Here is a 17,144-nt window from a genome sequence, read left to right as displayed (position 1 = left end):
AACATTTTAGGAATGAGTATAATAAATTTTGGGTTTTACATGCAAATTGTAATAGAATTTCTATAATTTAGCGTAACCAATTAGAAAATGTGACTTTTGGATAGATACCACTCACAATAACAAGAAAATCTACAAGGTCTCCAGAAATAAATCTAACAATTTATTAGACATTCATAGAAATATTGTGAAACATTATTAAAGCACAAATAAAACCTGAAAAAAATAAGAGCACATCATGTTTGTGGATTGGAATATTCTATATTAGAAATGATTGTCTATTCCCTTAAAATTAGCATACTATAATTTCATTAAAATTTCTAATAGAATTTTTAACAAACTTAATAGACTGATTCTAAAATCCATAAGATAAAATTAAAACATAACAGCAGTTTAGAAAATTGTGAAAATTTTAGAAAAATTGGGAAAAATGCCTTTTAAATCCTAAATTCTTAGTAACTGTAAGATACATAGTAACTGTAAGATAACTTCATAAGATACAGTGGTATTTTAAAAGGGATTGACAAAATCAAAGAAACAAAATAGTCAAAAAGCAGATTTAAATATATATGGAACTTTTCCTATTTGATTGGTAGACAATAAAATTAGAAGTGCTAGGAGGATCTATTCATTACATGGTTTGGGTGATTGTTTTCTCAACAGAAAATGAAATAATGTCGGCATTTCTCTCACTCTCTACCCACTTACTTCTCTCCTCTCTCCTCCATTGGTATCTCTCTCTTCTCTTTCTCCACCTTTAATGCTTAATTGCAGAAACCAAACATAAAATACTTTAAAAACAAATGTAGCAAAATATCTTATTTCTTCAGGATTGTCAGGAATTTCTAAAGACATTAAAGGCAGAGTAAAATGATGAGAAATAAGTACATTAATATTCAGATTCAGATATATTTTAGAAAAAAAAACAGAAGACTTAGCTTTATTCTGTTGTTACAAAGTATGGCTGCCATGAAAATATGTCTCTTATATGGTAAACAGCAGGAAGTCTAATTGACCAAACCTCAGGCACTGTACCCTGAAATCTGTCACCCAGTTCATGATGATACTGTACTTAATGCTGGCATTTTCAGCGAATGGCTGATTGCAGCAGGATTCTAGGACCAACACATTCCTGGAGACAGTGGACTCTACTGAGAAGTTATTTGGCTGAGGACACCCCATTACCCTTGCAAAAACCTTCTTAGCATTGTTGTATAATCTAAAAAATTTCTAATTTTCCTCTTGTATTCTGACCTCCTCTGACACTTGTCGATTAGACTTTCATCCTGGGTCTCCCAACCACTTTTGTCTCAGTATCAGTTTTCCTTACAGGTATCTCACCCTGTTGAACAGCCTATCTGACCTGTGCACTTATCAGAGGATGTGAATTAACTCTCAATGGCAAGGACCAAGAAATGCAAAGAGAAGAACAGGAAGAACTAAAAACATTTAATTTATCACCAACCCTATAAGATGTAAATAGGAAACAAAGGTGTACAAGATTTAGATCATGAAAAAAAAAGGATATGGTTTGCATATTCATGGAAGAAAACCAGCTCAAAGTAAGATGAGCAGCTAGGGGATGAGGACATATTTAAGGGGCTAATTAGTAAATATTTTAGTCTCCTTAGGCAAAGTGACAAAACTGAGGTTATTAAACAGGTATTTCTAAAGCCATTTAAAATGAAAATTTTTAGAAATGTAGAAAGTATTCTTAGCTCTAGGCCCTTAACAACAACAAAACCCAGACCAGTGACCAGATGTAGTCCCTGGGCAGTAGTCAGTTTACTCTTTTGTTTGTGTTTGGGGGGTTGAGGGGCTCTGGGATTGAACCCAGGGCCTTCTGCATGAGAGGCAAGCACTCTACCAACTGATCTATATCCCCAGCAATAGTTAGCTTACTCTTGACCTAGATTATTGCAAGGGTCAGAGAGTACAGTTTATAAAAATGGTGTTCAAAAGCTTGCCTGTGAATAAAATAAAATAATTTGCTTGATTACCCCTAAAAGAAACTTGAAAGACTGTTTTCTTTTTTTACTTATAACCATAATTCTATTGAGTGTGTAGTTCATGCTTTTAATAACATTTTGAAGGTCTTTATTTGGTTTATTCAATTTATGAAAAAAATGCATGTCTAATAATTTAAATGACAAAGATAATCATATCTTTTTTTCAAATTCATACTTCTTTTATATTAGAAACAACTTAATTTCTTTTTATTTTAAGTATCATGTTCAGGATCATTGCCATGAAACCCATTTCAGTTTGATTTTTAATTTTATGAGATAGATCAATAAAACCTAAGTAGATAGATACATGTGGGAGCTGAGCAGATGCATAGAGAATTGGCTAGATAGTTGGACAGGTGGGTAGATTAGTAGAGAAGATGGTTGGTTTGTTGAATTTTCCCTTTGTTTGGTACCATTGAAATTTTTATACCCTGGGAATATGCCACAATAAGATATGGGAGGGTTGGTGAGTTACCATTTCTTCTGTAAAGTCATAATAGGAGGTTCTGAAAAGAGATGGAATTGGAAAAGTCATAAGGAATATCTGCTAATTCATATTAGTTTTGTAAAAGGTACATATAAAATTTGAAAATGTGGAAGATATGATCCTCAATCCTATCTATATCCAGGTACCCTATATCCCAAAATGTAGTTCATTACATACACAGTTACATATATACTCATTTAAAGACAACTGGTGTAAGACATTTCATACCCCAGTCATAATAATGATATGTGAATATAAGAAGGATTATTTTTTAATAGTTTCAATCAATATACAGTCTAAACTTACAGATATAGAAAATGATGCTGCACACCTGCTTTTACTCTACCTATTCTAGTTGCTGCTCTGTCAGTGGTAGGATGCCCTCACAGTTCTACTTTCTCTTCTGTCAGTCTTCCCAGACTGGGCCTTACACTGGTCAGCAGAGTTCACTCCATTGGCAAAGTCTATGATTTACAGTAACAGCAACTGGTCAATTTTTTTCTCCCTATTACTTAAGGGCTTTACCAAGAAAGAATCTACCCTGAGTAATGGATTAGACATTCAAATACAAAGTTAAATTATGATATTTTTGAAATACATTTTTTTTACAAAGGATATCACTGAAAGCATAATGATGCTTTCTTTAGATGTAATACAAGTTATAATATATTGTTCAAAAATAAAATTAGTTATTTACCACCTGGATTATGTTGCACATAATAAAAAGGCAGGATGCTTTTCTTGAGTTGTATTAAACATTATATAGCAACCAAATTCCTCTGAACCTATAAATAATTCTACCAAGTGAATTTTCTAATGAAATAAGCAGGTTTTCAAAACCCTAAAGCCTGAGATGAAAATTAATAAGAAAAATATTGCCATTGGAACTACCAGCAAAATATATTTATAGAATCTATCATGAAAATGTGATAGGACATGCATAAATGACTTCCCAGTTTCATCTTTAACACAGTCCTAAAAAGAATAGATGCTTCAACAAGGTGCAGTTCAGGGATCCTTCAGAACAAATGCACCAGTTAAATATTCCTAGTTATAGGACAAATATGAATTGATGTTTAGCAGTCCACAGAAATTAGTAGTCAAGGTTTTATATCTCTCTTTTGAAAATACATTGATTTCTCAGGACACAATCAAACACACACACGTGGGTATATGCAATTGATTTGTTTAACAGAAATGATATAATCTCCTTTTACTAAGCATTGCATACAGGCTATGGCATCCTTAAGTACCCATTTTGTGTGCACATTTGTTCACATACTCTTAGAAAATATGGTTTTGTTATTTTACCTAAGTGAATTTAGGTTAATGTGTATTCTAATTAAAGGATAGCTTAGAAACAAATTCCTAGCCGAAAACAGCTATTTTTACCTTTGTGTGTTCTAAAATGCATGCCTGAATGGTTTACTGAGATATAAAAGTACATAAAAGCTTTATTAGTGTTTTATTAAAGGACTACATGCATAAAAAGTAAGTGACTTCCCTGGTGCTTCTCTATAAATAAAACTGATCACCCTGGTAATAAATGATCTTCACATCTTTGCAGTCTTGCTTCTTAATCTTTGATCACAATAAAAGTACATTACATGCATGTACAAATATGCCACATTGAAACCTAGTATTCTGTATAATTAATGTGCCAATAAAAATGTTTTAAAAGACTTGGCATTACACTGAAATCAGCACAACAGAGTCCAGTCCAATCTCTGACTGTAAAACACCTTGTCCATTTAATGGAATACTTCCACAAGAGATCCTGTAGTTATGATCCCTTTAAAGTTTTCTACTCCTGATAGAACATGGATCGCTAGAAATTGTGCATTTTGGAATATTTCCCGGACCTGGCAATGCCTGGGGAAAGGTTATTTGAAATGGGGCTTCTCTGGAGACCTGATACATCAATTTGCATGTGACACATGAAACAAAGCTGCACAGAATATACACACATTTGGACACACACACACACACACACAAAAGTCAGCTAGAAATGGAAAATAAATTTCCATAGAAAGACCCCACAATTCAATGATGTGCTTTCAAGGCTTGTTTAAATCTTACAATTTTAATGCGATTGTTTTATTAGACAATAGTTGCATTGCTTCTGGAATCACTGTTTCAGAGGCAAAGTGTGTCTCATTTCACTTGCAATTTTATAATGAGATTCAAACCAACATTAAAGAGTGGCATATTTGTTTTCTGAAGGATATTCCCCAGGCATGACCAAAGCCAGCCTGGCTCCCTGTCTGTGCCATTGTTTGCACATTTTGTAAATATCACTTGAGTTTTTCTGTATCCTATCCTAAACTCCCAAATTCCAAATGACCTCCCAAATCTACCACACAGCAAATGTTGCTTTAATATCTTGAAAGAAACCATTTTTAAATTAAATATATATGTATATACACATATATATGCACACATATATCTGTCTTCAACAAAGGTCACCTATGTACCATCTTTACAAAGAGAAGACATTTCTACTGTCTATCCTATCTCCATTTTGATTGTGGACTGCCTGCTGCCTACTTTGCATTCCGCTCTCTAAAAGGCTTATTAATGGGGTCTAGAGGGAGGCTGTCAGAAATGGCAGACTGAATCAAGGGATTTTCCTTCAACATCCAAATGACACACTGAAGCTAGAGAATTAAACAGATGACTAACCAGTGCCCTTTTGTTTGAAGATGAAGGTGGGATTGCCAACGTGCACACCAGAAACTGACATTTGGGTGGATTAAACCGTCCTGCTATTGTACTGCTAGTTTATAATCACTACTGCTTTCTTGATCTCAAGTGCCTCAGCAAAAGCCTTCTCAGTTCTTAGAGTCATGTTTGTAGAAACCCTCAGCTGAGCTTTTGCTGTAAACATTTATCCACCAAGAAGCAGTGTTCTGACACTAACTGAGAAGAAGCGTTGGCTTCTAGGTATTTAATTAAAACATTAAGGGAAAAGCTTTCATGTCAACATTCACAAGTACTTTCCTATAGCTAAGGGTTGCTATAATTGAGTTTCCCTGCAAATTCATCCCTCCCCTTCCCAGCCTTCTCTGAGAGCTGCAATAGCTTGAGGTTCACTTTGCTTCATGCTGTTAGTTGTGGCTTTGAGTCTTTGCCCCATGCTGTCACTTTCCCGATTCTCTCAATCTGGTTGTTAGCTTTAATTTCTAAAATCAAGATTGGATGGCAACAAGGGGCTTTAATGAAGAGTGAAAAAGTCATTTGTTAAACAGCATTAAGAATTCTTATTTGCACTGCTGTATAATGTGGTCAAGCCAAATGCTTTCTGCTTTTATGAATCATCCAATTTCCTTTACCACATAATTAATGTTAATAAGGAGGAGGCATTATATAGGAACTAAATATGTCATAATAGATGTTGGCTCTGGTATAGGTTCCTGGGGCACCACCATTTTCATTGTGAGGCACAGAGAGAACTATGAATTGTAAGGAAGGACATGAAGAACAAATCCCATATGGTCATTTGATTGTTGACAAAGTTCATATAATAGAAGTACTTACTTTTCTTTAAAAGTTGCCTTTTTCAATGGAAAGACAGCAAAAGACTTTTAGTAATGCTATTTAGTGCACCTTCTTGAATAGCAGCATTTGTAAAAGAATGTTTTTAAACTACCCTGTACCGTGGACCATTGAATGTAATAAAGGGATATTACCCATGCAATTCTCTTTAATGTATCAAGTCAATTGAGAGAAGCCTTATTCTACTTTCATAAAATGTGAAGGTATAGATTTGACAAATATCTTAAACCAATAAAGATGGCTGCAACCAAGTGTTCCAAGAAAGATATAGAAGTATTTACAACATCTCTGTTAAATTCATTTCCATATGAAACAAAATTAACTCATTTATGGGATTCAGCATGTTCCAATGAGTTCATTTCCTTTAATGACAACATGACTACATTTTACTTCAACTTTTTAATGTAGAAAAGTCAAATCTACCTACCCAATGTGAAAAACATGTCAATTCAACAAATACTTCTGGAGGGCTTTATTAAATAGCTAATACTGTACTAAGAAGTGGGATTACATTAGTATATATACATACATACATACACACACATATATGTATAATACAAACACACATATGTATGTATACACATACACAGTGCTCACCTGATGGGAATTTTTCACAAAGAGATTTTTTTTAATTTAAATGAAAATGTAGGCTATGCATAAATGCTAAATAAAGCAAATTAGTTAATTAAATAACATAACATTACTTTAACTATAATATAGCTACAGGGGCATGCCAGTCTGTACATCTCTTAAGTTTCCTCAATGTCCTTTACAAAACCTGAAGTATAAATAAGAATCAAGTCTGCCTTGACCACAGTCACACTCTGACTGGCTTTTCTCCTCATATTTGAGTCCTGCCTTAATAAACTGCAATTTATTGGAGTTCTGAAATTTCTTTCCTGTGCCCTTCTACCCATTTGGATGTCTGTTTATTGCTCACTGATGCCATTTGCTGGTTGAATGTCAATCCTACCTGATGTACTACCAATAAAAGCCTCTAATGAGAATGACCTACTCCCCTCAATATATGGAGGGTGTTTTGATTGTTTGGTCCATCATACTGTCAAGTTATTGGAAAGGGGAACACTATTGCATATTCCCTCTAAAATATTCTCCCTTGGTGTTTTCTACCTAAGATAAGACATGAGAAAGGACTGTTTTGGATAAAAAAAAAATAGGTTCAGTCAGAGCACCTCACTTATTCTGTCTTCTGGAAAAGTCACTTTTACTATAGCTTACCTACTTCAAAACTGCATTTGCTTATTAACCACTATTCCTGACATTCTTCCCATTGTATAGCTCCGCATCTGAACTTACTTAATTTGGGGTTACTAAATCATCCCTTTGGAAATTTTAGTGCAATTCATCAAGTACTTATTGAATACCTACTTGTACAGGCACCATGTTAAACACTAGGAATATATAATAAAAACACTACCCCTGATTCTGCGAAAATTATCTAATGAACTGTAGCTCTGTCACTACCTCAACTCTGAAAATAACTCACTATCTACTCTCTTGATCACCACATTCATTATCCCTCCCACTACTATATAGCAAATCCACATATTCACCAGTAAACTACTAAAATTCAATTTCTAGTAAGATATTCTCAGACTCCCAATTTGCCGTGAGTTTCCCAAGACCAATTCCATGTGCTAGCACACCGAAGATCACAATTCATTTTACCTATCTATTGTACATGATATTAATAAATTATGAATGTGACACATAGGATGAATACAACATAATGTGTGATCACCTGAACTGTTTATACACATTTAGAGCACCAAATGAGGAATGTTTTTTCTTTCCTCTTCCTGACACCAATACTCTGCAGACATCAACTTTGTGCCCAACTTTTCAATTCAATTTGACAGTACTTACCTGGAGTTAGCATCAGATCCCACAAATTTAGGGCTTAGTCTCACAAGACTACCCCAGTTTTAGATTTTAATGGTAAACCCCAGCCAACCTGTACTTCTAACCAAACAGGTATACATCTGGGGCTCTAATGACATTCTCCTGATGTTTGACAATTTACTAGAAGAAGTCACCAAACTCATAAAGTCACTTTTCTTACTATTATTGGTCTATTATAAAGGATAAAACTAGGGAATTCCATACCCTTTTCAGGTATATCCCTCTACTTGCACATCAATGTGTTCACCAAGTTGGAAACCATCTGAGCTCCATTGTTTGGAGATTTTTGAGGATATCTCATACTTTAGGAAGAATGATTGATTAAATCATTGGCTATTGTGCATTAGCCCTCTCCAGCCCCTCTCTCCTCACATAGGGTGGGAATTAGGATGAAAATTTAGCTCTCTTATCAGTTTTTGGTCATTCTGATGACCAATCCACATCTTGAATCTCCAATTCTTTCACTAGAATACAAAAGACAGTCATAACTCTAGATATTCTCAGGTTTTTAGGACTTTTATGTTAGGAACTTGGGACAAAGAATAAATGTTTACTTTTCATTATATCACACCATCTTAAACTAACCAATTTTTAAACTCCTGTGTAATCCAGGAATTAACTACTCAAAGGTCCCTGACTGACAAGGGAAATAGAGTTTAAAATATAATCTGTATTCTGCTCCTCAGTATATTACTAGCTTATAACTGCATTTGACCAGACAAGGCATTTTTAAAAAATTTATCTATGTTAACTTTTTTAAAAAAAATTTTCCAAAGGGACCATAAAAACAAACTGTACACCAAGCCTAATGACTACAATTTAATTCTTTAACATTCTTTTTTTAAGAAAAAAATACTTTTTTAGTTCTCAATGGACCTTTATTATTTAATTTATTTATATGTGGTACTGAGAATCAAACCCAGTGCCTCACACATGCTAGGCAAGTGCCCCACCACTGAGCCACAGCTCCAGACCCTCTTTAACATTCTTAATACTAAAACCTCCCCCCAATATTTTCTGTCTCTATTTCCTCACTGCTTATTAATTCCTAACCCAATTCCATCTGAGTATTGGGCTTGTCACTTCACCAAAATTGTAGGATCACCATTGATCTTCAGGTCGCATGATTTAATGTACACTTTTCTAGATGTAACTAACCTAAAATCATCATCATTGGGCACAGTTGGCCCCTCCCTCAAAAATGTTGGCCTCGCTGATCTGAGTGACCACATTTTCCTGGTTTTTCTTTCTACCTCTCTGGATACCTTTTCCCAGTCTCCTTTGTGGCTACTTTCCACAGATTTAGTAGTCCATCTTAAGAACTCTCCATAAGCAATATCATGAAGTTATGCAGGTTTTAATTAACATTCTATATTTTCAAAGTTCCCAAATTTATCACTCTAGGGAAGGCTTCTCCTCTGAGATCCAGTCTTCTAATTCAACTCTCTAAGTACACAGCAAGTTAAGAACCTTCTTGACTTCTAGGATTGTTACTGTGATACTCTAATTGAACAGTCCCCATTTCTTCGGAGTTGATACTCTATAAGATTTCAAAGATATTAGCAAGATATTTTTGTAGGAAATGGAGAGGACTATACTGAATTAAATTATCTTTTACTTTCAGATTTGCACTTATTTTCCATCGTTTTAATCATATTTTAGACAAGTTATATGGCAATTACATCAAATTCCTGTAAGGACCCATACCACCACCCCTACTGTCCCTATGATTCACTTATTCATGCTCCTTTTGCCCTTGGCTCTGCTGCTATCCTGATATTTCTGCTTATAGTTAAAAGTAAAAAGCAATTCCAGATTACAGCAGACTCAGTGCCCATTCTCTATAACTTGATCTCTACTAAAGGAAGATAAGGGGAGGAAAGCATGAAAGACCACCAAAGCTTGAGATCAGGCACTACCAGAAACCCAGCCTGTGTTTCAAAATAGACTCCTGGAGTTGTTCCCGACAGATAGATCTTCACTGGCTTGGAGAAGAACAGGAAAGACTATTTCATAAACACAACAGTGTTTGAATTTCTAGAGACTACCCAGGCCAAGAACACAGTCCTGCAGTGTTTCACCACACTCTCATTGCTACAGTATTCATTGTCCCAGCCCTTACTCACAAGGGAAGGGGTCTCACCCTAGACTTTATACAGAGAGACTGGGGTGACAGTGCAACAGCACACCCACTCACTAATTCAACATCCCTCTGAGGAGGAGATTCAGCTTCAGGAAGCACATCTGTAATCATCTCACAGATTTTGGTCTCAGGGAAGGTTGCTTCTACATGGACCTCAGAAGTGCTGTTCATAGGCTGCTCAGGACTACCTCCCACAACTGGTAGGCTAAAGTATTCTGCATTTTTAGAGTGGGTGGAGGTACAATCTTGCTCGGCAGAGGAGGTGGCTGTTGCTGTAAATTGATTCTAACTTTCTGAGGTGGAGGCTGTTGCATGGCCTGAAGTGGAGGAGGCTGCTGCAGAATGGTAGCTTCCTAATGAATTGGAGGATGAGGCAACTGTTGTAAAGGAAGGGCCTGTAGTCATGTTGGAGGCAGTTGCATAGAAGCAGGAGCTTCAGCTGCTATCTGCAATGCTGACCAAGTGATAATCCGGGCTTAATTTCTGGGTTGAATAGAAGCTGTATTAGTTTGGCCTATCTGGAATTACCCAGGAGGTCACCACTGCGGCTGAGATAAGAGTGACCATCTCTCCTTCAGACATGGTGATAGAAGAGGGCAACATCTGCTTGGTAATAATCAACATGGTCACATTGGGCGGACCCCCAGTCCCAGGAGAAGCATGATTTGCCACATAGGATGAAAAAGTGGAATTAACAACAAAGCAAGGTGACAGGGCAGGGGACTCTGTTGAGGCAGTAGCCACAGGAGGTGGCAAAAGAGTTTGTGATGGTGACACTGGATCCAATTCCACTGTTTCTAAAGTGGCTCGACACTCTTGGTTATCTTTATGAGCATCCAGAGCCTTCAGATACTCTTTCTCGGCAGCTTGTTTTCCTCTTATAGACCTGTTTTTGCTCCTCTCCAAGACTGTCCCACATGGAAGCCACAATCTTTGAAACCTTTTCAAAAGTGGCATTCATATTTTGTCCCTTGATGGCAGCCTGTGTATCATGAAAAAAAAAAAAAAAAACAACTTGCTGAAACTGGTTTCCAAGATTCATAATGATTTTTCTTTTTGCTTTGCTTTGGGGCCTTCTGCTTTTTCCCTGTCTTCATTATTACTGTCTTCTGGCTGGGAAGTTGCCTCTGGAAATCCTTAACACCATCCGGATGAAGTGAACTATTAGGTGAAAGGTGGTTGAAAGACAATCCTCAGGTAACTGGGCAGGTGGCAGGATGCTGCCCACTAAGCTCAAACCATGTTGAGAACGCAGTTCTGACTGATCCATGGTGGACAACTGACTATGCCCTCTCAAGCCAGAGGTCATATCTGTCATTGATAAATCAATTGTAACAGGAAGGTTGGCACCATACTGAGTTCCTATAGAATGGCTCCAAGTTCATGGCCAAGACCCCGCTCAGGAACTCCTTGCCCTACTCCATCAAGTCATGGGTCATGCCCGCAGGTATGCCCAATGTCTGGACCCCATACTGGGCTGGAAAAACTGCTGTCCTGTGAGGAGGAAAGATCTTCTAGGTCAACAAAGTGGCTAACCATATCTGAGACAATTAGTTAAGGAACATAATCCAAGGAGATAGAATTCCTCATCACCCAAGCTTGGTGTATGGAATGTCTTGGCCCCTGTCAGTAAGGGGTGCATGGGCCCTGTGATCCTCAGATACTTGTCATTTCCTCCTGGAAACAACATTTTCACATACAGCTACTACCGCTGCTTTCAGATTTATACTTTATTTTTATTATTCATCTGATCTTTACAAGTGTTTTCAGTGTAGTTAACTTTCTGTATTTCACTTCTTTTCTATACCAAACACAAATACACACACACACACACACACACACACACACACACATATACAACAATGGAATATTATTTGGCCATAAAAAGGACAAGATCTTGTAATAACATCAATGTACCTGGAGGACATTATTCTAAGTGAAAAAAACACAGAAACAGAAAGAAAAACAATGCATAATTTTACTTATATGCAAAATCCAAACAAAAAGTGGTCAAGTATGCAGAGTTATATTATCTAAACATTGGTCACATGGGTCAAGGATGAGGGGTAAGGTAGGGATATAGGAAGATGTAGTACAAAAGATAAAAAGTAGCAGATGTATAAGATGAATAAGTCTAGTAGACCTAAAGTACAACATGAGAAATATAGCTAATGAAATTGTATCATAAGTATTTTTGTTTAAAAAGAAAATTCTTTCCTACAAGTCCAAGAGGTCATGGAAAGTTTGTCATTCATGTCTGTTTTCTTTATGTTCTATAATACCAGAATAGTGGTGTTCAAATGGTGACAAACATCAGAAATCCTCTGAAACTGAAAAAAAGGAATCTGATCTCATGCTCAGAAACTCAGATGGAATAAATTTGGAGTGGCACCCAAGCATAGGTAATTTTTTATTTTATTAGGTAATTTTGGGGATACAGGTATGATTGCCAAAAACTGAGTTAGAACAGAATATACTCTCCAAAAAAAAAAAAAAAATATATATATATATATATATATGTATATATATATATATATATATATATATATATAAACTTTTAAAAGAAAAAGGTTTTTGGTTTGTTTTATTTTTTAATATATGTGTGTGTGTGTGTGTGTGTGTGTGTGTTTTCTCAACATATCCAAACAGGCATTGATTAAAATGTCCAAAGTTGACAGCAAGTACACAAACCATTGAAAATCAGAACAATTGATTTGGGGTCATTTTCATTTAGAAGCAGACATAAATTAACTTACAAGATGTTGTGCCAACAAATAAGGTTGTAATTTTGACCCCAAAGCTGACTACTTTTACCCTAGGAAAGTTCGTTCTATATATGCCAGTCAAAAGGAGCTCAATTTTTTTTTTCATGGAAGAAAAGGAAAAGTATATTTTGGTTTATAAGTTCAATGTATTCATTCTTCTAAATTATTTAACTTTAATTTTGTCAATTTTTTAATCAGATAGAGCAAATTTCAGAAAATGTAGGAATAATTTGATGAAAAAAATGATTTTTCCAGCTATTGCTGAACTCTGTCATTGTTAACTCTGTTGCTTTCAAATGTAATTGAATGTGAATTGCTAGTATAAAGTGGTTTTTTTCATCCAATACTGACATACATCACCTCTCTTGAAGAATTAATTAACCCAAAAAGGTACAGATTGAAAAGAGTCCACCATAATTTACATGTGTAATGTAATTCCCTAGGATGTAATTTTGTACCAGAAAATGGGTAATTTCCCTATTATTCTGAACTACTATGAATTTTAAAAGCTAAAAAGAAATTATGAGTTGTTTTGAATCTGATTTTCAAGACAGCTTCCTAGGAATTACTACAGTTGCTGCCATATGGCAAATATCACCCCTTCTCCCTCTGTACACAAGCACTTTATTGTTGTCAATGATTTTATTCCCAATAGTTGATATTGATCCTAGCATGGCAAATGGGAATTAGGAAGGCAGGACTTGAGTTTCCTTGAAGGGTGCTGGGCCAAGTGTGTAAAGGCACTCATTCCAGGGGTAAGTCCCCACCCCCTTTCATCTTGAAGATTTTCTCTCTCCAATACTCAGAACTCCCTTGTTTCCAAAAGGTCAAAACATATACTCCAAACACAAAAGGTATATGAAGTCTTTCTTATTATCCTGCCCATCAAAATGTTAGAAATGCATTCATCTTAGGGCCTTAAGTCTGGATACAATACCTAGAATGTTTATTTCCTTTACATTTTTTAAATTATGCTTTTGTCTGCCACTTGTTTAAAGTGCTTTCTTCCCTTGAAATTACACAAGCACTTTTTAATTATCATGATTGTTGATAGATTAAATTGGTCAATAAAAATAGAAAAATACCCGTAGAACATGCATAACAATACACATTTTCAAATAATCTATCAAGTTGTTCTAGGAAATACACACATACACACACATGTGCACCCACACAAATATTTATAATGTGCAAAAGCTCCACAAACATTCAGACATTTACATTTTTTAGAACCATATTGTATCTGATGATATGTTCTTGGTATCAGTAGTTTGAAATTTCAGCATAAATAAGTTTTGTTAAAACATTTGTTGCTTTCTAATATTTTCCTCTAAAGGTTTTACTTTTCATGCTTTGGAAATATGTTCCTGTGCCCACAATAACTATAAAGGGCATGCTGAAAAGCATATCCCAGTGGAAACCCCCTTGCCTGATAGGGACTGCCTAAATGTTTAATGACATTAGCTCCCTGCAAATGACATTCATTTCCTGTATATGCAAATTTTGTTAATGTGAGCCCCCCATAACAGGTAGAATGTATAAAGTTAATGAAGCCATGTAATTACGATCACTATGGCGACTGCAATCCCCTGAGAACAATAATGTGATAATATACATGAGTTTTGACTTTCTTTGGAAACAACGACTTATAATTTGAGAACAGATAGTAAAATATTTTCATCTTTCTCTAACTCCTAAGGCAAAAGCAGGTACAAATAGATAATGTGCTCTATTAACTGAAAATAAAATGAGAAGAAAAAGGAAAAATAACGTATTTGTAATTTATTTTCAAATTCCAATGCCTTAATTTGGCTTCTGTTTGAAGCTTTCATTTCTTTTAATCAGGAAAATACTTGGGTAAAGAAAGTCAGATATTTGTTCTTAAATCCTGCTCTTTTCTTCTTTCTAATCCTAAGGAGGTTACATTAGTAATATTTATTGTTATTGTGCCAAAATGACATAATAGAATTATTTTATATTGGATAACAAAGTACTCAAATACTTCTCAGTAATTTGGGAAGCCTGGAAGTGAGAATAAAGTTATGATTCTTAAAAATTCTTATTTCTATAAAAATTATAATTATTTTGTGGTTTTGAGAGATCAAGAAGCAATCAAACAAAAACATGGGAAACTCTAAGGTTATTCCCTAGAAAACATTCACTGAAAGTGAAGATAATCAGAACAGCAAAGTACATTACGGGGCAGGAGATATTTCATAAGCATTAGATAGGATAGCTGAATTATTTTCTCCATTGTCTCACATATCTCACAATTTATTTCACCAAATACAAAAATAAGCATAATCTGGAGTCAGGTCAAGATGGTGGAGTAAAGAAGGTTACTTTCCAAATGCTCCATGGTGCAGGACCAGGAAAGAGGGAAAAGAACTTCATTTTGAGGTCAGTTTAAAGAAAAGAAACAAAAGAAATCCTACTGGGATTTAATACTAGATTCTCTGAATGGCCTAGAGACACAGAAATTTCAATAGAATAAAAGAAATAAACAAAAAAACAAATAAATCTCTGTCATTAGTGGCTCTGATGCAGATCCACTGTGGGCAACTCTGAGAGACTAATACAGCCCACATTTCAGGTAGCATCAGATGGTACTGGGGCATGTCCTGAAGCAGAGAGCACTGTGATCAGGGACATTATGTAGCTGATCCAGTGGGTGAGTGGCATTTTACTTTCATGTGAGAAGGATGCCACACATCTCCCAGGGACCTGTGGAGAGTAAGGTCAGCCCACCATGTTTTTTGATTGTGCTACTGAGTCTGGTGGGTGTGGGTTCAAACTCAGGTACCCAGACCTCTGTAATTTCAGGTAGGTCTGAAAACCTGACCTGGCAAGTGTGACTAGAAAACCAGGTGAAATTCTGGGTTGAGATGTACCCAGTGGAATTTGAGTCACACAGACCTGAGAGAATTTGGGTGTATCTCACATTTTGAGTCTCACTGTTTGCTGGACCAGTGGGGCATAACCAGGGACTTGATCAGGTGGGTGGGGTAGTGAATGTAGGCTTTAGGACTGAACTCAGGTGGCCAAGATATGGGAGCTATGGAAGGCTGGTGGGGTGGGGGGAGGTGGGAGGACTGGCTCTTCCACCTATCTAGCAGAACTCAATGGAAATTCAAGCAGTACAGATGCTCAGTGCAGACTGATAGTAGCCAGGCTTTAGAGGTGTGCTGATTTAAAACCTTCACCAAAGCACCAGGGGTCTATCTAGATACAAACCCCACCCCTAGGAGCTTCAGCTCCAGGAACCCTTTCACAGAACTCTACAGCATCCCCTTATTCTAAGTGGAGTAGACAACACCCTCCAATCTGCCAAACTCATATTCCTAAGAAGAGAAGCTGAGAATGGGCAACAAAGAAAAGTTCCACAGAAAAATAGGAACTCACAGCCCTTGACTACTACTCCTATGTGCAAAACAATCCTCCATGAAAAAATAAAAAGGTGAGAAAGACTACTGGGAACTGACAAGCAAAATATAATGTTATGGACATTTTTTCAACAATTGCAATGAAAACAATCCCTTAATCTTCCATCAAGAACCTTTTTTTTTTTTTTTTTTTTGCATGTTGATTGGTCCATGGGCATTCTTCCCCTCTTCTTATTTCTAGCATTTCTTGAAAGTAGTTATTTTTTTGACTCTGTCTTTGGCAGACTAGGGTTTTTGATTGGTATACATTGATTTTCTTTTGAATTTTTTATATTTTTTTCCTCCTATTTCCCTTGATTCTCTTTCTCTCTTTTAATTTGCTTGCAGCCAAATTCTTCTCTTCTCTCTTTCAGTCATCCCTTAACTCTTTACTGCAATTGTCTCTCATCATCCATTTCAATTATTACATCTTACATCTCCTCTGAATTCTCCCACTTCATCTTTTTATTATTCTTTGTTTTAATTATTTATACATGACAATAGAATGCATTTTGACATATCATAGTTAAATGGAGTATGGCATCTCATTCTTTTGGTTGCACATGTTGTAGAATCACATCTATTCTGAAATAGCAAACTCTTTTGCAAACATGATATCTCTACTGTTGGCAATTTCCTACCATATAACTTCTGTTTATAGGGCCAATTAACATTGTACATGCCAACATAGGAGCTAAGTATTTATTTTAATGCTAAATATTGATTGCATTCATTATTGTTATTATCTGTTTCCCCCTAAAACATGAAATTCTAAAAATCCTCAGGAATATATAAAGTACAAATACTAGAAATCTTCAGGAAGAAGATCTGCCACCTCAGATT

General features: G+C 35.8%; 1 pseudogene; it reads right to left on the bottom strand.

Annotated features, from left to right (window-relative positions):
* Positions 1-9,977: 9,977 nt before the first annotated feature.
* Positions 9,978-11,804, bottom strand: LOC143403497 (TOX high mobility group box family member 4 pseudogene; annotated as a pseudogene).
* Between the last annotated feature and the right edge of the window lie 5,340 nt (positions 11,805-17,144).

The sequence above is a fragment of the Callospermophilus lateralis genome, chromosome 1 (assembly GCF_048772815.1).
Source record: "Callospermophilus lateralis isolate mCalLat2 chromosome 1, mCalLat2.hap1, whole genome shotgun sequence".
Classification (NCBI taxonomy): domain Eukaryota; kingdom Metazoa; phylum Chordata; class Mammalia; order Rodentia; family Sciuridae; genus Callospermophilus; species Callospermophilus lateralis.
Note: the sequence above shows the minus strand (reverse complement) of the source record. Positions and strands in the feature narration are given on the sequence as shown.